Below are 24,500 nucleotides of genomic sequence, written 5' to 3'. Positions count from 1 at the left end.
TTCTCTGATCAAAACACCAACAGATTAGATGCACAGTGAATAAACCTCTGCTACAGCAATGGTAATACTCTTGTTACAATTATAAAAGAAACAGGATTTTTAGTCCTAAACAGAATAAAAACAAATAAAAGAAATTTACTTTAACTAGTTAGACACATTAATTTGAATATCAAAGACAGGACATAAATATAAAAAACAAAATAGAAATGTTTATTATGCCAAATTTCACAAAACTGCAAAATTGTAATAGAAATAAAAACTATTGAAATTAAAGAGAAAACCAAATAAACATCACTCATGAAACTAGTTTATTCAAAATACTGAGGATACAGAAGTATTATTTAAAATGAAGGTGTGAACATTTTTGAGTACCATGTCGATTCACAACATTCAAGTTGATTTCAAAATTACTAAAAATGTTCTTAAATCATTTTTGCTGGAGTTAAATTCCAGATCTCCTTTGGTTTCGTTGAAAATATTTTAAATAATTTCTAATCACAGTATTAAAGAGGTTATTGATGCTCATCATATATGTTCTATCATCAGGTTCTAAAATAACAAAACAAAAGAATTTTTCATTATTTTACATATTATGTAAAGAAAAGAATTTATAAAAGCTGGTATAAGTATTTAAATCTATTTAATAGCCTGAGAATAGGAAAGCATTGTTTTTATTGATTTACATTTTTATCAGTACAAGCATTGAGAAATATTTACAAATATTACATTAGTTACAACAGATACAACAACCATTATTGCAAATAATAATTTCTCATCATTTAACTTTTTCTCTGAGTAATAAATCTCAAGATTAATATCTATAGGAAAATTTAGAGTTCAGATATTTGTTTCCATTGCTAAACATTTGTGTTAGTGAAATGTGGTTTATTTTAAATATATGTTTTAACAAGTTACCACCTTAAATAAAATTAATTTAAATTCCTATTTGGAAAAGACACAACAATCTTGAAAGAAATTATTTTAATTTTAAATTGATGAACTTGCAAATAACATGAGTCTTAAAATGCAGATTTGCTTCATTCTCAGCTTTCTCAGTTTCGATCAATTTGCAAAATCTAAAATTTCTTTTTCAGAAGAAAATATTTTAAGATTAGATATTGAAAGATTTACAATTCATAGATTTGTTTCCCAGAGTGTTTTTGAAATTTAAATTCAAATCTGTTGGATAAATGATTTCATCATTACTTTCAGTAGCAAGATTCAAAGTTAAAACATTTGCTTCAGTTTCTAAATTTGAGAGTCAATGAGAAATTGTAAATGTGATTCATTAGTAATCCAGTAAGAAATTAGGCTATGATAGGGCAGAAGTTTTTTAAAAAAATTGTTGCGAACTTATTTGATATCAGGTATATTAAAATTTAATGCTGATATTCGGAGCTGTTGATTAAATTTAAAATTACATTTCACCGAGCAGTTTTGAAATCCTTTGTAAAGTATTGTTAACTTTGAAACTAATAATATATAATTTTTACTGTTTTTGAAACGGTGGATCATCAAAAGTTAGTTTATTGATGAAAATGAGAAATGATTTGTTTACAGAATAATGGTAGAGAGCATGTCGAAGTGATAAGAATGATTTAGACGAAAGACAATAAACAGAATTGCAATGGATGTGCTTCATTATGTTATTTACGTTATTAAATGGTATATTCTTATAAAAATGACATTTTAAAAGTTCAATGAACCTTGAAATAAATGTAGATACATTTTAATTTTAAAAGTGTTAACCAAAATGCGAAAATTATTAATTTCAATATGTATTTAATTTTCAAGTAGAACAAAACTTTGAAATCTGAAAATTAAACAAATCAGAGTCTTATGTTCCTTTTTGCAAGTATTTCTCTTTCAGAAATATAAACAGAATCACAGTAATTAAACACATGCTTTTGCATTTCTGGTTCAGAGAATCAGTTGATTCTGAAATTTTTTTAACCCTACATAATTTTATTTAGGAATTTGCCAGCTACCAATCAAGTAAAATAATTGCATGATTTTCAAAAAGTGATGAAAATTATAAATCCCTGCAACTAGGTATTTATATAAACACCATAAAGCTATGATATAGAGTTATATTTCTTTCTAGAAGTTAAAAAAATATTAAAAAAATAATTGTATTTATTAATAACATAATTTACAAGAGTGCATTTTATAAACAAATAAGATACTTAATACAAAAATGAATGTACATGACAGACATTACAAGCTACAAATATATTTACAGCTATTTATATGATGAATGTTAAAAAAATTTACAAATTACAAATAGACATGCGATAACAGTTCCAGAAAAAAAGATAAACTTGTGTGGTAACAAATCTTTTGAAACCGGTTTTAAAAATTCAATTTAAACTATAATAAAAACTACAATTTAAAGGAATTATTATATTAATTAATATAGTTTTCATAAACTTTTTGGTTCCAATAGTTTGATCAAGAGAGCAGTCCAAAATTTCAACCCCTTAATATTAATTTTATTTTTGTGTATTTTACCATATCTCACAAAATTTGGGAGCGAATAGAAAAAATTTACACACAATTACAAAATAGATAATTCCATGGCTAAAGATAATTCCATGGAAAAAAATACCCTTTAGTATATATATTATTTTATTTGATAAAAATCAAAAAATTTAAATAGTAAGGTATACAATTTCTAACATTAATTTATAGAATGTAATTTTCAATGCTTAAAATTTGATTTCTAAAAAACTATCCAGTGTTTTTCACTCAAATTTTGTATTTTGCCATGGAAAATTATATTCCTTAAAATAGTGTAAAAATAGTCTTTAAAATAGTGTATTTATTACGATATTACGACTCGTAAAATAAAATCGTGGATTTATAATTTTTGACGTGCTTTATTTGTGCCGATTTTATCATAACGATCAAAAGAGTAATATTTTTTTTGCTTGACATGTAATTTCATATATATTTTACTTAATGTGTTCCATTCTGTTTCAATTTTTTTGAGTGCTCCTCACACTATTGTATTGATATATTTTGCTTAGGCTATATTTATACAATATTTGAAAGCACTCCTCGTGTGAGCTGATGAAGAGATCATATCTTTTCATTATTTTATTTTCCGGCTTTTTATTATTTTTTAAAATATTTTTAAATAAAAAGGTGCCAAGAATTCTCTGGTTGATTTTATAATAGTCCCTGCCTCTGAAATTTCCTTATTTTTTTTAACTGGAAACGCAAGCACATGAATGACATAAGTACATTATAGTCTTTAATAAGTTTAAGAAGCATATGAAATTTAAGTAATCACCTCAAACACAACTTCATAGACACACAATTTCATTAGAGTCCTGGTAGTCCTTCAATAGAGTCCTAGTGAAGAAAAAAAATAGTTTAGTATTCAAAGAATAACGAATATGTTAATGAAATAGTGTGTTCATATAGCCATGATGCACTTCTAACCTGTCAACAATAAAAGTTGCACCACAACTTCACCGACATAGTGTACAGCATCTGATTCGCATTCAAAAAAGAGGAGCTAAATTTTGATGGAATTTATGCAATGCTTCTCACTACCAAAACTATGCCATTCAGCCCACGTATTTAAATGCTACAATACTTAAAAAAAAGTTTAGTAGCAGATTTCTACTATCTCTTTTACAAGCCACGAAGGGTAGAGAAACCTTTGCATGAGATTTGAAAAAATTATTGTTAAGGATACGAGTTAATGAATATTGGGCATAATGGTGCCTAAAATATTGTAGTTGACACCCAATATTTTAGTAAAATGTAAATTAAAAGCTAACTGTTATGCTACTTTTCTGGAAGTGGCCCCCGACTCCTAGAAACTTCCTACTTTTGTAATCATTGTTAATTGAGTGGCTGGGTCAAACTTTTTTCATTTAAATATACTACACTTAAATTTAAAAATTCCTTTATTTATTAAATCTTATGAATTTGAGTTTTTGATAGTTCAGGGTAGGCCCCATTCACCCCAAATTACTAAGACTCTACTGTAGTTTCATTATCATCATTATTATACACATAACAAATGTAAGCAAGTAAAAATAAAACAACAAACAGATTTTCAATTTTCAACACAATGTATAATGTTATTGAAAAAAGGTTATTATTTTTTACTTTGACTAGAACTTACATACATGAATGCTATGAGACTTCTAATTAGAAAAAGGCACATTTTCCTGATTTCTGATCAGTAAAAAGGAACACTTTCACTAATTCTCCTTGATAAATAATTTACAAGTTTTATTTTTTTATTACCATTACCTCAGTGTAGAAGAGAACAGTCTGTAATAAATGATTTTTTTTTTTTTGCAAGCAAAAAGTAAGATAGATTGCTTTGTTAGAGTTTTTTATACCTCATCTTCATATGCTAATTTGTCATTATAATAACTATAACTTGTTCATAATCATTACTATTTTTTTCTTGATGATCATTCAAAATTATTTAAATGATTTAAGTTGCTTTGTTCAGCCTGTTTGGGGACACCCTAGACAAGGTTTAGCAAGGCGTTAAATACAGTGGAGCATCGTTTATACGACGATCACTTATACGACGTTTACATTTATACGACGTTTTAGTGTGGTCCCAAATCATTCCTATTCATTTTAATGTAAAAATATATCGTTTATACGACGCACAGAATCGGTTATACGTCGATTTTTAGATTTTGTTCTTTATTTAATTTTTTATTTTTTCTTGTGTATTTTAAAAAAAGGCGGAATTTGCCAACATGAATGATGCAGAAAAGGGTGTCAACAAGAATGCTTGGATGACGACCGTAATTTTTACAAGATGACTGAAAAAACTAGACAATGTTATGAAGAGGAAAAAACGAAAAATTGCTCTATTCATCGACCAATGCCCAGCGCACCCATCGATACTAATTATTTTGGAAAATGTAAAAGCTCTCTTTTTTCCTGCAAATTGCACAAGTGCGCTTCAGCCATTAGATTTGGCCGTGATTCGAAATTTAAAATTGCATCATAGAAAGCAGTAACTTCAACTCGCTATTCAAATCATTGTAGAGAATAATAGCAAGAAAATATAATTAAAGGTAACATACATTCAAATGGCTCACTGCAATTTTTCTCCTTTGGTTATTTGTTTGCTTTGCTTTGTCTAATTTAGAAATTTATGTAAATTAACACGTTAAACATTAAAATTAATTGAAAACAGAGTTAGTTTCAGTTTTAGTAGTAAAAATCGATTATACGATGTTTTTCGGTGGTCCCTTCGGCGTCGTATAAACGATGCTCCACTGTATATATATATATATATATATATACATACATTTGGCACACACATTGCTACAAGTTCTCTCGATAATCCATAGGGATGAAAATCTATCCTTAGCTCTCATTATAGAATATCTCCCCAAACTAGTGTATTATCAACTGAGATAACTACAAGCAAAAAGGAAGCGAGCGAAATTCAGCTATTACGTCAACTAAAAACTGTAACTTGAATATTCTACTTTTTTGGTTTGGTCTTAATTATTTCGGATAACCAAATTACTATGATCAAGCCACGGATACATAAACAAATAAAGAAGGTCAATTTTAAATTGATACTACAAGTATTCAAAGCAGGCTTTTATTCCAGCTACAAAATGACCATTATGTTATGTTGAATAAATTTCCAAAAGGATATTTTGAATATTATGATCACTCAATTTTTATATAGTAGGATAGATTAGCAGGATCTTCAACATCCAGAACACTAAATAAACATTATTTAATCTATAAGTAGACAACAGAAATCTCACAATTTTTGATAAATTTTCATTCGACTAGTGCTCATCCCTATATATAATTGCAATAGATTCTGTTTTCATATATAATAATTTTTTTTAATAAATGAGTATGTTAATTTGCTTGATATAAAAATATTAGTTAACCAGAAGTCTAAGAGTCTGCCAACATAAGGCAACACCATTTATTTTGTCCTTTTAAACCTTCAAATTTTTGAAAGAATATAGTTTCAAATAAAATAAGAATTTACAACTAATGCATTAAATATTGTTAAATATCAGCTTTCTATTATAAAAATAAAAATTGAGCCACAATTTTTATAAAATATTTTAAATTGTCAGCAAAAAAAATGTCTTTAGACACAAAACAACCTTTCGTGAAAGTATTTTTTAAAAAGAGGATTGGTAATCCCTAAATTTTAAACTGAATACTATTTTGTTCTAAAAGAAATATTTAAAACAAAACTAGTTTAGACATATATTAAAATACAGTAACTTTTACTAGAGTAATCTTTGAAATAATTATGATCTTTGTACGTGATAAATCCCACCTGTGAGTTGGTTCAACTTTTTGTAAGACACTCTTTTTTAAACATTAGGCAAAAACCAACAAATACATATCTAACTGCTTTTGCGTTTTTATCATCAATGATCCATTCTAATGGCACAACTGCCACTTTTAAATTCAATTTTTGAATTTGACAACACAGAATTCCAAGAATGACCTAAGAGCAACAAAAAAAAATTTAAGACACTTGAAATTTAACTACACACTTACTTATAATCAAAACAGAAAATACTGAAATTTCACACAGATAATTGCATGGCCATAGAGTGGATATTTAGTAAAGGTCAATAAACTATTAAGAATTTACATGAAAATCCTTTAAATTTATATCATTAAAAAGCTTTGCAAATTTGTGCAGGTGAAGAGAAAAACCAGCTTGGCACACTAACGGTGTTAGATCTGCACATTTTTTATTTATTTTTTCTTCGTATTTCTGCATCTTTTATTTGCATAGTCTATATTTTTATGTCTCTTTTTTGTTATCCATTAAAGATACAATAAAAATATTTATACATTTGGGAATTACAGAAAATTTTATCTAGATTTGATATCTCACTCATATATATATTCAATAATTATATCAACCAATTCCAATATTTCAACTTCTTTTTTCTTTCACAAATATCTCGTGGTAGACAAAAAATTAATAATGACTTTTATTACTGTTCCGCTTGAGAATTAAAAGCTATTTCTTTCTTATTTCCATTTTAGTACTTTTTAGAACTAAGAACTACTGAATCATAATATTTCATTTCTATTATTTTTACAATGAATATTAGGCTATAAACTTACTTATAAATGTAATCTTTTTTCTGGAAAACTTAGAAAAAGTGCAGCTTCAAATGAATCGGAATGTACGAAAGTAGTGAATATTAGTCTCTATTGATTGAATAAAAGTGTTTCATTCTTTTGAAGTATATTCAAATTATTTTTCAAAACCAATAGAAAATGTTGTAAACAAGCTGTCATAGTCTTGATAGTACTTAATGGTTAACTTATCGACAGGTATAATGTAGTGAAAGATCTCTGCATTACACCCATTTTATTTCTGAAAATAAATAAGCTAGTATATGAATCAGAAAGGCAAAACACACAAGTGCTAAGGGGCAAAACTGGGAAATTTATGTGGAGCCACTATCCCCCTCCCTTTTTTCCACAAAATTAAAAGACAAATATTGCTAACAAAAAATTTAACATCGAAAAATAAACTTTACTGTTTGTAAAGATAATTATTATTATAAATAAATAATAGCATTTGTCCATAATGCTTTAATAAGAAAAATGATTCTAATAAGAATAGATAAAAATAAAGATTTAACAAAGAGAATCGAGAAATACTCCAGAAAGGAGACAAATATGCAAAATTGAATAATTATTCTATAAGTACAAACTAATTATTTGCTAAATGCTCATCGATGACATCATGCAGTATTTTGTTGATCAAAATTACCTTGACATGTAACATGAAAAAATAATTATTAAAAATGAAAAGAAAACCAATTTTAAAGCAAAAATTTTAGATATAAAAACAGCTATAAAAAAAGAGCAACTCCAGAATTGTTTTTCGCAGTCTCATTTTTAAACTTTTGTTTTAGAATGAAATATGATAAAGGGTAGCCTTTAGAAGTAGCAACCTTTTAATTAGAAATTATAGTTTCTGCTTATAATTCATATAACTGAATTTCTTCTTGGTAAAAAAAAAATAATAAATAAATAAAATAAAGTAAACAAAAAGCTTTTTTTTCATTTGATTTGTAGTTACTATTATTCAGAACTCTTTTTTTTAATCATTGATGACACGTTATATACATACAGAATCAATATTAAATTGCCCTCCTTAGGAATAACTATTTTTTATCATCCTCACTTCCAACTCTACTTCTTTACTTATTCAAAATAAGTAAGTGTGACAAAGGTTAAACACATATTTTCCCTTTTCCCCCAATTCCATTTCATCTTTTAGTTAACTTAAAATATGAAAATTAAATCCAAGTAAAGCTATCTTTTACAATAATATTAAAGTAGTTAGAGAATATAGTGCAAGTATGACCCACAAGTAATTGTTTTAAATTAAAAAGGTGTTTTAAACTATTTATTAAGGAAGAATAATTAAGTAATTTTAATTCTTATAGAAAACTCACTTAGAGAAAACTAAAACATTTTTAAATATTATTATTCAGCTTACTTAATTTGAAATTTTCACTAAATTCCTAACCTTCAACAAACAACTTCTTACAAAAGATAGCATACCTAGTCGACATTGGCTTTGTCTATGGGGGTTATAATAGCCAGATTAAGTAGTTTCAGAAAAATTAGTTGCATTGTTAGAGTCATATATAATTTCTTTATTGTTAAGAATAAAATTTGTAAGCTAATGATAAAGTAACCACTTCCATTCTGTAAAGAGATCTAAAGGTAAAGACCATTTTTTTAAACCTTTTAGACAAAAGTTACAGAAATTTTTTATGAATTAGAATTTTACTGATAGGAATATAATATTGGTCTAAATTTCATGCTTTTTAAAATTAAGTTTCTTAGTTTTAAAATTTTCTTTAATAATTAAGTTACCAGATGTTTAGGATCCTTACCTCTGTATTCAACATAAGTATCTTCTTTACAGTGACAATCATTATCAAAAATTTTCATAATTTGTAAAGTTTTGCTGACAGTGTTATAAATAAAAATATTTCTACCTAAAGATTCATAATATTTATAGCTTGTAATATGATATTCTTTTATTGGAAACAAATTCATTAAATGTTCATATGCATGTAGTTTAAACTTGCTGAAAATAGGGTTTTAAAAACAAATTACAAAATATAAGCTATCTAGTTTTTCTCTTTATAAGGTGAAATTTAGCAAATTATAATATGTAAATTAAAAAATGAAAAATATTTTAATATATATTAAAACCTATCAAAATTATAATACTGTATTGTTTATTGATATGTTCTTCGTTATTCAAAATAAAATTAATCTTTTCAAATTGTTACATTTAGAAGAGTTTCTTACACCTCTTTTTAGTCTCATTTGAATGAAAAATTTAAAAAGTTAAAGAATTGTCAAAGTTAATCTGCATTTGACCAAAAATATTCTTTAGCTCATATTGCAAAATTATTTTATAAAAATATAATTCTTGTTTAATAGTCTTAAAACATATCAACTATGTCTAAAGTATTAATTTTAACAGTATTAAAATTGCATACCCTGAAATTATTGACTTCAAAATTATTTACCTTTTTATTAAAATGTATATCTGGGGTGTTGATAAATTCTAATATTAAGAGAGTTACTCATCTGTCGATAATCCATAATATATAAATATTTATTTAAAACCTTTGAAAATGCCATCCATATTAAAACAGCCTATAACATTGAATTACACATAAATGTTCTCTGCACATATTTAGAATAACATCAACAACTCATTTGCTTTAAAAAAAATGTGAATCCATGTAAAAATATATTTAAAAAGTTAACTGGAAGCTTCAAATCAAAATGCGCCATTTTTTTTAAAATCATGAACCGCCAGACACATAGAAATACATGATAAATTAAAAGACATCTTGTGGATTCAAGAAAGATCCACAGAAGTAACTATTTATTAATTAGTTTTTGCAGATTTCACGAAATAGATTTTCCATTTGTCAATTAATTTTTTAGTTTGTGTCACAAATTGTTTTCAAAACATATTGAATTTGTGTGATATGTAGCCACACTTGTAACACCAATTATAAAGTATCGATTCAGAGAATCTAATTGAAAATGAAAGTCAAATTTGAATATAAATAAAATTTATTTAAAAATAAAATACTGTGTTGAATCTAAAAAGCATAACTGCCTATTTAACCAATCTAAGCATGTAGGTATGATTTAAGAACCATGTTGTTTCACTTGTAACAAACTCATTTGTCAGATTAATTATCGATTCATTTTTAAAAATATTTTTAACTGATTTGGAATTTGTTAATATGCTTTACATTTAATTTACTTCATAAAATGATTACTATTTTCTCATTATTTTGAAAGGTACTTCGTATTATAATCTATAAAAAAAAATCAATCTTGTGGATGATTGAAAAAAATTGTTCCTTAGGGATTCAAACAAGGTATCCAGAGTAATATTGATCCCATGTAGTGGTTAATTGGTTTTCTACTGTACTATACTCTTACTATTAATACTGTACTATACTCTACTGTACTATACTCTTACTGTATTACACTCAAAAGACTTGAGAAATATTTCCTGGTCTATGACTAAGACTAAAATTAGCAGGGTTCGCCAAGTGGGCCCACTTTGAAAAAACCCGCCCGGGTTTTATTGGGTGGGCCCACCTTGAAAAAACCCACTTGGAACGATAATTGGGGTTTTTAAAAAAAATTTTATTTTTTTTTTTTACTAAAACTTATTGTTTCGCATTTACTTTTATATAATTTATTGTGCAGCATAAATTTGTCAAATAGAGTTACATGATTTATATGATTAAGTTTTCAATATTAGTAAAGTAAAAGAAACTCGAATCTTCATATAATTTAATAGTAGGTACTATTGAAAACTTCAAGTGGGTTTTTTCAAAAAGTAATATTTTAATAATATTACCTTATTTTTCGGCGAAAGCGCCGCTTCGTCGCAAGCGCCGCACATCGATAAAATTGAAATTTTTTAAAAAAAAGTTATAGTAAGCGCCGCTCCGAAGCAAGCGCCGCTCTGAAGCAAGCGCCGCAATGGCACTAAACCGGGCATATCAGCATCCTTTTAGAAGAGACCTTTAAATTACCATTTAGAATATCTGTATAATAAAAAATTAAATTTTTGTATGCATTTCATAAAGTAAAGTTTTAATTTCTAAATTATAATAAAAAATTTCTTTTTCAGCAAAAAAAAGAAAAGAACAAAACGATATAAAATAAAGTTGTTCTTACCAGTTGGCACCGCGCCAAAAAACAGAACAACAACAAAAAAAATTTTTTATATCTGCAGTAGCTACGCTGAACTGATTACAGAAATCAGTAAAACAATGCAATAAGAAAAGTAAAATAAAAATTTATTATAAGAAAGATTTTAAAATAAAAAGATTTTAAAATTTATTAACGTTAAAAATTTGAGGAAAAACTAATACATAATAATGAAACAGCTAATAATAACGAAATAACTAACAATAACAAGAATAATAAATAACTAAACAAGCCCCAAAAAAATTCTGAAGGAATGGGAGAAGAGGAAATAAGTTTCACTTTCACAATCTTAGGGGGTGGAATTTTAGTGGGTAGAATGCCCTCTCCTTCAATGGAAATAACCCAATGTGACTCAACTTAGAAAGAGAAGAAAATGTTTAAAAGAGGGGTGAACCCCACCTCCTCCACGTGTCATTTCTACTGGAGCTGTTTAGGAGAAATCAATCAGTTATATTTTAAAGGGGTTGGGGAGAAGAAAAGGGTATGGGACCCATAATCCAGCATTCCAAAATTCAGCACTTAATCTGATCTAATTTTTTTTTCTTTTTTTTTTTAAGAAATTTATATTGATAAGATAAAAAAAAATCAGCTATATTCTTTTTATTTGGAATTTTATTCTGATGAAGTAACTTACTTTATTTTCTCTTTTAAAAATAAAAAAGAAGCTTGAAAAAAAAAAATCTGTGTCAAAGGAAACATCTGTTTCTTAAGCAGTTTAAAATAAATTGAGAAGTAAAAACATCTGCATTTCCAATGAACAAAATAAAGAAATGCAAGTTGAAAAAAACTGATCAATCAATCCTGACAGCTGGGCTTGTGCTTTACTGATTTGCCCCCAAATTTCCCTCCTCTGTTTGACCATAAATTGGCCACACCCAGTTGACATTGAAACTACCATGTAGACAACAAAATGAATTCTATCCCTTTTGCGGTTTTTTATTCGATTTATTAATTTTTTATTTTGCCGCTTTTTATTAGTTATTAACTGCTAATTTGTTTTTTTTTTTGTAAATAGTTAGCTTGTTTTTTTTTCTTGTTAATAGTTGTTTGCTTGTTTCTTTTATTTTTAACGTTATTAGTTTTTTGTTGTTATTCATTGTTAGTTTCTTAGCATTAATTGTTAAATTTTTTTTCTTTTTTTGTAGTTCCTTGTTAGCTTTTTTTTTTTTTTTTTTCTTGCGAGGTAAGCGTCTTTTGCTAAAACAAAATGTTATCTAAAAGAAAAAACGAGAACTATGATCTCGCTGCAAAGAAGAAACGATTATTTCTTCTTCATAGGATTCAAAATATTTCTTCTTGATTATATTATGTAGATTATTATTTTGATTAGTAAAATTTCTTAAGATGGGCCAGTTTTAAATTCACCCCATCATAATCTACGATCGAAACTTGACTAAATGTATCGGTTTTTCTGAAATTAACAATGGAATTGAATTATAGTAATATTAGGGGACCATATTGGAATTTCCGAAAGAGATCCAAAGTTCGGCATTTCGTCAGTCCCGTGAGTGTCGGATTTAGGGTCCTATTACTTCCTTTTCTGTTTGCTCAAATTACAATTGCCGATGTTCTGCAGCAGATCGCGATACGGGCGAATATTTCGTCGACTTCGTTATTAATTTCTTTTTAATAGTCTTTCTCTCAGAAAATTATTTAATCTTAAATAACTTTCCTTGAAAAATTTTTTTGCTACTAAAAAATATTTCGTCGGAAGTGCCGCATGTAGGAAAAAAACAACTTTTTTTTCGATAGCGCCGTGGCGCTTCCGCCGAAAAATACGGTAAGTCAAATAAAAATTTTAATAATATAGTCTGAAAAGATCAATTTTTCAAATATAGTTGCATGCTTTATATATTAATAAACAGGTTATTATTATGAATTCATATGTTTAAAAAAAATGAAAAGAAACAATTTTTTTTTCCAACAGTTTTATTTTCTGGCTTTAAAAAAAAGCTAAAACTTTTAATAAGAGAACTTTTTAAAATTATTATCTAAAAATGAAATCATTTTCCTAGAGTTAATTATTTGAAAACAAATGGGACAAGTAACTGATACTCTTTAAAATTATACGTAGTTTTAATTTCACTTTCGATTAATCTTATTATAAAAACATGTAAGACCATTAAATATTTATTTCTGTTTTTTATTTAACTCAAGTCAGATGAAATTTTAGTTTTTTCTGATTATAAATATTTACAGATTATAATTTTATAATAAGTAATATCCATATGTTTAATAAATATAGTAAATAAATGTGTGTGAAAACAAAAAGATTAATAAACTCGTTCCTTTCATGTCACTGCATTTATATTTTATAATTCTTGAGTTAAAAAATTATGAAACGTAATGTACTTAACAATAAAGAAGATTCAAATATGTATTAGTGATAATGCATTATTTAAACTTAATATAAAATATATATAACCAGGGTTCCCCAAGTGGGCCCACTTTGAAAAAACCCACTTGGTGGTTTTTTTCACAAATTGGTTTTTTTTTTTTTATTTGGTTCAAAAAGAAGTATCTCCTAATACTATCATTGGACATATGGTTGAAGTTAACAAATATTTTAGAAATGTGCATCAAGCACATGGATGGGCAAATGAAAAAAGCTGCTTGATGACCCAATGACTAAATGATACTAGGTGGAATTCATATTGTGAGCAGGTAAAAACTTATGCCAATAATTACCATAAATATGAAGAGATTGTTCTTGAACATCAAAATGAATCTAATAATAATATGTCAAAAATATTAAATAATGTTGGGCTTTACCAATAAACTTTCAATTGGGAAAAACAGATATCAATTGTTTCTGAAGCTTTAAAAAAGTTTCAATCAGAAAACATTTCAATTTCAGAAGCTGTTGAAATATGAATTAGCTTACTATCGTGTGATGAATTAGAACCCCATAAACATTTTGTAAAAAAATTCAATCAGGCTGTTCAGCCACATCATTTATTAGCATATGCATCCTGGATCCCGAAACAAGGGGACAATTTTTAAATGATGAACAAGACCAATTAGCAGAAAACTGTCTTTCTAAGCATCATCCAGAATTTCTGCCAGGTGTTATGGCATTCAAAATTTCCGATCCTGTATACTTTCCAAAATCAATGATGCTTGACACTGTTATTCAACAGCTTTCATCAAAAAATAGTGGAAAATTAGGGCAAAAAAAAATAAGTAAATAAATAAATAAAATTCCTAGCTTCCACAAAATTTCTGTCAATTCTTTTTTCTTTGCACTCAGCACCAGCATCCCCTGTCTCTATCAAAAGACACTTTTCAACTTTCGGTTTGGTGCAGAGTAAACTTCGAAATAGATTAGGAATAGATAAAGCTACAAAACTCGTAAAAGTGCATCACCATCTAAGAGAGTATTAACTATTTGGAGAAAGTTTATCACAATTAAAAAACAGTTAAAAATTAAAATATTACTTTTAAGATTTTTTAAATATTATTTTTAAGATTTCATTTGAATACAATTTATTTTTTTTCTTTTAATCATGTTTAAAAATATTGAAAGCAAACAAAAAAAATTTTATTAAGTGATACATTAAACAACAATAAACAAATTTAAAGTCTTATTTTCTGATTTTAAAAAAATAAGATATAACTTTTTATCTATGCTTTTTTATAATTTTAAGATCAATTTGTTTTTTCAAACTATAAAGTTATAATGTATCTAAAAATGCATATATGTATCTAAATATTTGAAAAAAGGGACAAGTAACTAATACTCTTTATAATTATACATAATTTTAATTTCACTTTCTATTAATCGTATTATAAAAACGTGGAAGACCATTAAATATTATTCCAGTTTAATTTTATTACAGGTAAAAGTCAGATGAAATTTTAGTGTTTACTTATAACAACACTATTTAATAAATAAAAATATTTTCACAGTAAAATTTATGAGCACTAAATGAAAAATCCAATTTTTCCCCGGGTTTTTTCAAATAAAACCCAATTTTCCCCGTGTTTTTTCAATAAAACCCAGGCGGATTGAGTTTTTTCAAAAATCCCAGGGTTTTTTCAAACCCTGAAAATTAGCCAGAACAATAATTAATTAATGGATAATCACTAGGAAATATATATACCTTAAACTCACTTTAGTTCTATCCTTTTTGCTGAACTCATATTTCAGGCATTCTCACACTAACTGAAAGGCTAATCCAGATCAAAATCATGCTTTAATCTGCAGTCCTATTTTAAAAAAAGAGCACCACTGTCAATAATTAAGTTCTCAAATATATTTGACAATATACAAATTCCTTTTAAGAATACCAGTTAAACGCAGACCTAAATATGGGTAATACACATTTGTACACATAAGTAATTCTCCATAAAGAGTGATATTTATGTCCCTAACCTTTACTCAATTTCTTTTTCTTATAATGTTTTTTTTTTAAATTAAAGCCTCCCAATAGCACATTTTAAAAGCAATGAATTTATTAAAACTTAAATTATGACTAACAGCTAAATTTGAATGCGAATAGTGTCATTTATGACCCCTGCTCCTAGTCTTTTAGTCAGGTATTCTAAGTAAATTTTAGATAAAAATTCGAAGTACAATAAATATATATTATGCATATTTTTTGTAGTTATATATTAAGGTTACAATATTTAATATTTTATATATAGTAAGATTACTATACTAAATACATTTTCTTTTAGTCTTTTCTTGTATTTTCACAATTCATAGGAAAAATACTTCACCTTAGTTTACATGTCAGTACTGTCCCTTAGTATAAATGTTACTAAATAGGTTCTGATTCTTTATATAAAAATGAATTACAATCAATTTTTTGAAGATAAATTAATGATTTTTAAATACAAATCAGCCTAAAAGTAAGAATATCTTTATTACATGTCACATTTTATATTTTATTTTACTTTTATAACTAAGCTTGTAATTTATCATTCATGACTCTTCTATAAACTAAAATTTAAAAAAACACATAATGAGGTTATAAACGTTAACTAGCATTAGTCAAAATATTATTTTTTAACAATTTATAACTATCCTTAAGAGCATTTTATGGTAGGATACAGAATCAACTATTAGTGAGACATTAACATTAAATGACAATTCTTATTTTTTTTAAACATAAAATATTTTTAAAATAAAAATAAATTTAAGAAACAAAAATTTAAACTATCAAGTAGTTCACTTATTTTTATTTTTAATCAATACACATAGTACGTTGCATTACGAATATAGTATTAGGTATGATCAATGATTTCAATTTGCACCACAGATATCTCATCAAGTTTTAATAATTATCTATACTACTGATGAAACTAAGGTAGAAACACAAGAAGCTCTGATGCATGATGATCTATAGATTCCAGGACATATTTAAAAAAATTAATGAGGATAAACAAATAAATTTTATTAGCAGGTTTCATAAAGGATTTTATTGGCCTTCAGCTCCAGATAAATAAGAAGTGCTGAGAAATAAAGGTTTATATAAAATAATTGATTCACTAAATTCAGTCTTAGGCAGGCATTACAAAACAGATTATTCTGAAATAATTACTGCAAATTATGTTACAAAAACAAAAATTACCAATTTTTCGTTCATAGTATATTATAAAACAACAATGTGAGTTAATTTTAAATGTTGTTTCGGATGATTTTTCAATTCTTTTCACTCGCATCTCCTTACAGTCACTACTGTCCCTCAATCACTAAAGTGTAAAACATTAAAAATATATTTATTACTTATAAAACACATAAATTTAAGATTTGAGAAAAATTCCAGCTCTTAATATATTAAGTAACGGAAGGCATTATGCATAAACTAAATTAATAAAATTAATTTTTTTTATAGAAATTAAATATTTTAAACTAAATATGCAATGTTTTATTAAGATTCTGTAGTAAAATTTTATAATATTATTTTGAACAATCAATTGAAAAGAATATATTTGTGCTAATATTTTGAAGGACCAATTGCTGAATGATTTTACATTGTCTAAATTTACTTCAAAAGAATTAACCCAACAAATAAAAAAAAATTATACTAAAGAGGACTGATTATTTTTTTTATCAACAATGGACAATCACAGTCAATTTTTTAAAAAATTTTAATGCATTCAGAATTCCTCAAAACTCTCAGTAAACACTTTATTACTTTCCTAAGAAGACTATTTCGTTATTTTTAATCAAAAAATGCTTACTTTGGTTTTCGCCTGAAACAGGAAGTCACGCGATTATTCACGAAGTGACGTCACACGTGTCCATCTGCCGTTCACTTACAATCGCTGTGCTGTGAAAGCCAATACGTTCTTGCATTTATTTAGTTCTTTATTACAGAAACAAGAATTACATTTTATAAATGCATATAAAAATAATTTTTCGCCATAGCAAAGTTCCTATGGGGCCGTTCAAAAAGTACGTACACAAAAATGGAGAAATTTTAAACCCCTCCCCCCCCTTAGAGTACGTACATTTTATTAGTCTACCCCCTTTTTTCATAAAAATTAAAATAATTATGTTTTAAATAAAATTAAATATTTATTTAAGGAGTGTGTAGGATAAAGTCATATTTAAATTTGGTGTATGTTTATAAAGTACGTACTTTGTATAATACCTCCCCCCCTCCCCATCATACAAAATAGCAAATCCCCTCCCCCCCTTCGGGTTGTACGTACTTTTTGAACGGCCCCTATTTACTCAAAGAATAAAAATATTGATAAAAAAAAACAACATTACTGTTTATTTTTTAATTATTTAATAAATAATAAAGAATGCGCATTATATAGAATTTCTTTCCATTTTGTATAAGTTAATTTTTTATTATTGTTCTTTAGCTTTAATGAAACAAAAACTTCCAGCTTATTGATATTCGCTGAAATTTTGTGGATGAACGAGGAATTAAATGAAATTTTAAGTATAACTAGATTATGATGATGATGTTGGTCAGATATATCTCAATGGACTAGATTCTTGAAAGTGTTGATACGTTTTCGGCTATACTGAATGCTTAACCAGAGATTTTTTTCAACCATTTCAATTAATTTTTTTTTAATTAAAAATGCATAATGTATTAATTTTACTATTTTAGAATTCTTCATTGACAAATAGTTTGCAAAAATAAGGAGAGAAATTAACAATAACCATACTTTGTTAATACTATATTGCAGAAAAAGGAATTAAAATTTAAAAATAAAAATAATTTCTAACTGTAACGAAATTCCTATTTACGCAAGGAATACTAAATATAAGCGATGATGAATATTTAATTCATAGTAAGAAAAAAAAGAAGAAAAAGAGATGACACAAACGGCATTAGTAAATATTTACTTAAAAAGAAAATCCTTCATCTCCAGTAATAAGAAGCAAAATTAAATTACTTATTTGAATTTTTGAACATTAGCACATAGATTGTAACGATGATGAACTGATATTTTTCAATGGATTTGATTTATGAAAATACTGATTTGTTTTAATGCAATAACGAATTATAAAATCATCCATCCTATATCCAAATGTATACTATTTCTATCCAATCTGCGACTTATTTCAATTAAGTAATTAGGCTGTAATGGAGCATTATTTTAATTTAAAAGTGGAATAAATTAGTATTTTCTATGAACTTTAACACCATTGATTTCAGCTGAAAAGAAATGTTGATTCGCTGTACAGAGCTGCATAATCATTTCTTCAGATATTTTAGTCATAAATAACAATGCTTGAAGTTTTAAAATGTTTCTTTCATTTTGCACACACTCTTAAAACCGTAAATTTAATTCACAAAATGCTTACTGATAATTTACAAAAGATATTCATACGATATACATGATATGAAAACAAAAAGAGCATTGAAATAGCCTTAGCAGATGGAGACGGCAATGTTTCTATTCAGCACATGTGACGTCATAACCAATCAGGGATCGTTTTTTATTGCATCACTTACGGAGGTCTTTTGGGGCAATTTCAATGTTTAATAACTAAATAAATTAACATTTGCCGAAAGAAACAATCAGATTTTTGGTTTCAGGAGAGAATTTCCAATAAGTTAGGTATGAAAATAAGAAAAATTATGATATGCTGAAATTGTCCATCAGTAATTAAAAAAAATTGAAATTTAAAATAAAAATATTTTGAGTTATATTATTAAAATTTAAAATAGAGGAATGAACTTTAAAATGGAGATTATAATTGGTAGTTGTTGCCATTTTATAACACATTACATTCTTCCTAACATATTAATTATGCAAAGTAAACATTCTAAAACTATAGATTAAATATTTAACAAATATTTTTGTACTATAGATTAATCAATCTAAAGTTCCTAATACAACAAACACATTAATAAAATAAAATGGAATTAAGTTTTTTATGTATCTTTTGTCGCATTCACAATTTTACAGCTTGTTCAAAATTTCAATGTCACAACTGACATATTAATGACACGAAGGACTTTTTGCTCTATTTTTAACTTGCAAAACATTTTTTTTAACAACTGTAGTTAATAATTTTATTAATTCAAGATGCATAAAAGTGGTGTCACCCTCTCTATTACTCAGGAGAACATTTAATTTCTGTCATCTTTATGAATAAAAAAAAACTTAACAATTATAGCAAAATTATTTACAAGTATTTTTAATTGTGGCAAAATTTTTGAGGAATGAAACTCCAATGTGATGCATGAAAAGTATTCACCAAAATGCATTTAGATGCATTATGAACTGTGCTAAGTACCAAGCACTTTTCACCCCTTAACAATTGGTTAATTTTCAAGAAAACAGTCATAAAAATATGTATTCTTTTTCTTTTACATCTAGTTTAAAATAAACTGACATCTACAATTACCTTAAAAATATCCTGGTACTGCCATCTGGTGTAAAAAATGAGAAATAAAATGCTTTCAGGGCAAAAGAAATGAATTAGTTTTATTCTTATTTGCACATTTCTACTGAACACTCCAGCCCGGAAATTTCACGGGAGAGAGAAGGAAGGGGTTAAATTTCGGGTTACTGTTTTCTCAAAATTTGATCTGAAAAATCATATAAATCCCTATTTTAAAGGTATACATGAAAAGTATATATATTATGATGAGAAAAAAAAATTGTCTTGCAAAGCTCAAAATTATGAGTTTATTTTTTTTCTTAAAAAAAAAAATCATATCTTTTTCATGTGTACAAATTAATAATGCTGATTAAATAATTTAAAAGAACATTTGGCTAAAGCTGAGATAAAAAAATATATCACTGAAAAGTACTTTATGTAAAAGTACTATCAAATGTAAGTGCTTATAAAAGTAAAAGTACTTAAAAAATAAACCTGACGTAAAAAAAGAAATTTTCTTTAAAAAAAAATCAGTTTTTTTAAAAAATAAAACTGATATTAAATAATAAACGGCAATGCTTATTACAAAATAGTAAAATAGGAAGGTTATAAAGTGAATTACTCAGAAACTATGATTACCATAAGGAAGAGGATAGACAGAAAGGAAGAGGTGGTTCCACAACTTTCTGTGAAATTGCTGCAAGTGCCTCCATGAAATTATCCAAAAGTTGATTGGCAATATTATCCCTTTCTCTAAGCCATTTTATAGGATGTACCTCCTCTTCTTCATTAGTCCGCATGTGTGAATGTAAAAAAAATTATTAGTACAAAATTTTTTCTGTATAAGTCACAATAAATTCTAAAAAGAAATTTTACAATACACACTATTTTGAGAAAAGACACAAGCATAAAATTTAATATTAAGCACAAGCATAATTAGATTAATTCTTAACTTTTAAGCCAGTTTCAATAACAAAAACTGGTTTCCTTCTATGTGATTCATTAAGAAAGGTGCTAGCTTATGGTGCTAGTCACCAAGCTTATGGTGCTAGTCACAGTATAACCCTTTCTTACTTTCAGGGTGGAAGCATCAAACTAACAATTAAAGAATAGTGTGTGAAAAAGAATTTAGACAAAATCTGTGACTAACAAATTTAAATAACAATAAAACAACAAATAGAATCAATTAAGAAATTGAAAATAAATTTAGTTTCAGTCAAATATAGAAATACACATTTCACTACACTCATATCCATAAATTAAGAATAATGCAAGCTCAGGCAATATATGTCACCTCAAGATATTTTTAAAGAAACAAAAAATCTTTCATTTCTGTTACAATATTTGAATTCGAGAAAGATATTTATCTGCAAGTTGTATGAGAAAATTATAAAGAACTAATTTAAGTGCTGCTGTTACCATTCTATAAATACATATAAATTAACAGAAAGTGCAAAAAATTTTAAATGAAGTAAAATTTTTTAATTTAACGAGAATAAGGAGTAAAAGATTTCGTTTACCATCAGACTTTGTTTGTTTACATTTTGCTGAAATGTGCAGCTAACTATACAGTTACAGTTAATTTGGGACATTGTAGCATTCCATTGAAAAAGCTTTATGATTTAATTGGGCATAATACGATAAATGCACAACGACTTCAACTATTAGTGATCAAAATGGGCTACAGGTGGCGTAGAGCAGAACTCTTTACCAATGGCAATACTTAACATACTTTCACCGTTAGCGTGTGGAAAGTCATTGAAAAGGAAAGAACGTTAGTTTCTGTCTTGATTTTTAAGTAGATTAAAATCTTTTAAGTTAGATAACTATATGCAATTCGCGATCGCAACGCTTGAGTACGTCCTCTAGCGGGAGCCTGAAAATATCCGCATGAGTTCCATCCTAACCATTGGCAAAGACGTTCGCCATTTTCTTAGCAGCAAATAAGAAGCAAAATTTCCTTAAGGAAAAGGCAGAAGAACTTGGGAAAACTAACCAGAACATGCCAAACATTGAAGCAGAACTCGCCAAGCATTTGAAGAACAATTTCTCAATAATTGTTACCTTTCTATTATCAACAAACTTGCAACTTTGGGATCGCATACTGTTACAGATGTGTGTACTATGATAAAATACATTTTTTTGGTCTTCAATTCATTGCAAATTATAGAGAAGACAACATTGCTTTCTTCATTCCAATGGGTAAATGTGAATTCAGAACATACAGAACTGTAATAGTTATAGAATATTCTTCTTCTTTATGGAATACTATATATTTCTGTATCTATATAATTCGGAAAGCAACAATAAAGAATTATCCGAATTACGTGAAATAGTATCATTGGTGCTGATTATCAGTAAATTTTTTATCGCTTTCTTGGTAAGTATTTTTAGTTTTGAAAGAATAATTTAAACTAGAATTCAGCTATTCTGTTTCTCAAGCTACATATTGAAATTCATAGCGAGATCTTACAATTATAAAATTTTGCTGTGTGGTATGTTATCTAAAAGTAATGAAGGAATAATCTATCGTTCTATCGGAATAATCTATCTACGTTGTCATCACGATTGCAGTTTACAGTTGCAATGTCATGATTTTAAGTTAGTCTATAAACCTGATAAAGAAATATACTTAACTGATAAATTGCCTAGAGCACTTTTACTTTAAGTCCAATTGCCTTCCCTCAAGGAAAATTCTTTAGTAATTTCTGTGATTAAATAATTCCTATTTCTGATATTAAATTTTAGGAAATTCGGGAAGCCAAAATAGTGACCCTAAGGTGCAAGAGTTAAAGTCACTTTTAGAATTGGGTTGGGCTGACAATAAGAAAGGAAAATTTTCAGTTAAAAAATGTTATCAATTTAGACAAGAGTTTTGATTTGTTGATGGTATCCTACTTAAACGGCATCTAATAGTTTTATTTGAATATTTGAAAAAAAAACTTTAAACAGAACAGACTGATGAAAATCAGTTTTGGTATTGTTAAAACTTTCTGATTGTCTCGAACTTGCGTATTTTATCCAGGTGTAACTAAAGATATCAAAGCTATGGTAGAATCATGTTCTACATGTGCTAAATTTTAAATTGCAAATAATTCTGAACCCGAAATGCTACATGAATTTCCTAATGCTCCATGGTTAAAAGTAGGAATTGGTTTATTTTATTTTAATTGTAAAAATTACTGTTGTGATAATCAATTTAGGCAGACATAATAACTTAATAAAGCTTTAATTAGCAAAATTAGGCTAGCCGCTGAGGACTACGTACTTATAAACATAAATAGTAAAACAATTGAAAATCAAGCACAGTTACAGTTAAAACAAGATGTTAATAAATATCACCACATTCATCCCGAGCTATTTTAAGAGTTCAGGGAGTGACTTGAATCAGTCAGTAACAAAGTCTGAAAGATAAGCAGGTGGTCTTCGTATTCTGGATGTAGTTGGAGGAAAGGTCTCTTCCTGTTTTGGTCTCAAAAATGAGTCAGTGTTTTCCGAAGAACAGGTCTCATCAAGTGAGGATTCCAAAAGTTGATCATCAGTAGCCTCGTGGGAGCTGTCAGCAAGTGGGATTTTTAGTAGAGGGGTTGCATCTGCATCAAGGGCCTTTTCAGGAAGTAACCCTCTGTGAGCCAGGTGACGGACATTAACAGTAGTTTCCCTGCCGTCAGGTAACCTGACATGAGCATATCCCGGATTAGCCTCCAACAGCTCCACTTCTTGAACCATGGGCTGATACTTATTACTACGATTGTGGTTTTTCATTAGAATTGGGCCAGGAATGGTGAGCCATGTAGGTAGAGAGCAGCCAGTGTGGGAGCGTCTCGGATGTGCAAACATTCTTTCATGAGGGGTCTCATTAGTGGCAGTACATAGTAATGATCTAATCGAGTGGAGAGCAGGTTGTAGCATGGCTTGCCATTGATTTGTTGGAAGCCCTTCAGATTTAAGAGCCAGCTCAATAGTTTTCCAAATTATGCCATTGTATCTCTCGACCTGGCCATTACCCGCTGGATTATAGGCTGTTGTTCGGCTGGTAGCAATTCCTTGAGCTGTCAGGTATGATTTTAGTTCGTGAGACATGAAAGAAGTGCCCCTGTCTGAATGGATATATGCAGGCATTCCAAAAAGATAGAAGAGAGTCTGCAAACAGGAGATGACAGTTGAAGTTGAGATATCGGAGCACGGAAAAGCAAATGGGAATCTGGAGTATTCATCAACAATTGTCAAAAGAAATCGATGTTTAGAAGAGGATGGTAAGGGGCCTTTAAAATCTAAGTTGAGTCTTTCAAACGCTGAGGTTGCTTTGATGAGGACTCCAGAGTTTTTGATAAATTTTGGTTTCAGTTCTCTGCAGATGTGGCAATTGTTGACAGTAGCTCTCTCATCAGTGATTGAGTAAGGTAAATTTTTA

General features: G+C 27.5%; 1 long non-coding RNA gene across 9 annotated transcripts; it reads right to left on the bottom strand.

Moving 5' to 3' along the window:
• Positions 1-291: 291 nt before the first annotated feature.
• LOC107452636 (uncharacterized) lies at positions 292-21,732 on the bottom strand. 9 transcript variants are annotated; one of them, XR_011638184.2, is made up of 8 exons: positions 21,607-21,732; positions 20,726-20,870; positions 20,111-20,294; positions 17,473-17,561; positions 15,387-15,492; positions 6,311-6,484; positions 3,296-3,357; positions 292-549 (listed from the first exon to the last, which is right to left on the bottom strand). It is a non-coding gene; the product is annotated as an uncharacterized LOC107452636 (long non-coding RNA). The 9 variants fall into 9 exon arrangements; XR_011638185.2 differs by lacking the exon at positions 17,473-17,561; XR_011638186.2 differs by lacking the exon at positions 17,473-17,561 and having other exon boundaries at positions 15,398-15,492.
• Between the last annotated feature and the right edge of the window lie 2,768 nt (positions 21,733-24,500).

Source organism: Parasteatoda tepidariorum, chromosome 11 (genome assembly GCF_982258835.1).
Source record: "Parasteatoda tepidariorum strain Cologne lab strain chromosome 11, Ptep-v5.0, whole genome shotgun sequence".
Taxonomy (NCBI): Eukaryota; Metazoa; Arthropoda; class Arachnida; order Araneae; family Theridiidae; genus Parasteatoda; species Parasteatoda tepidariorum.
The sequence above is the reverse complement of the archived record's forward strand: the minus strand, read 5'-3'. Positions and strand labels throughout refer to the sequence as shown.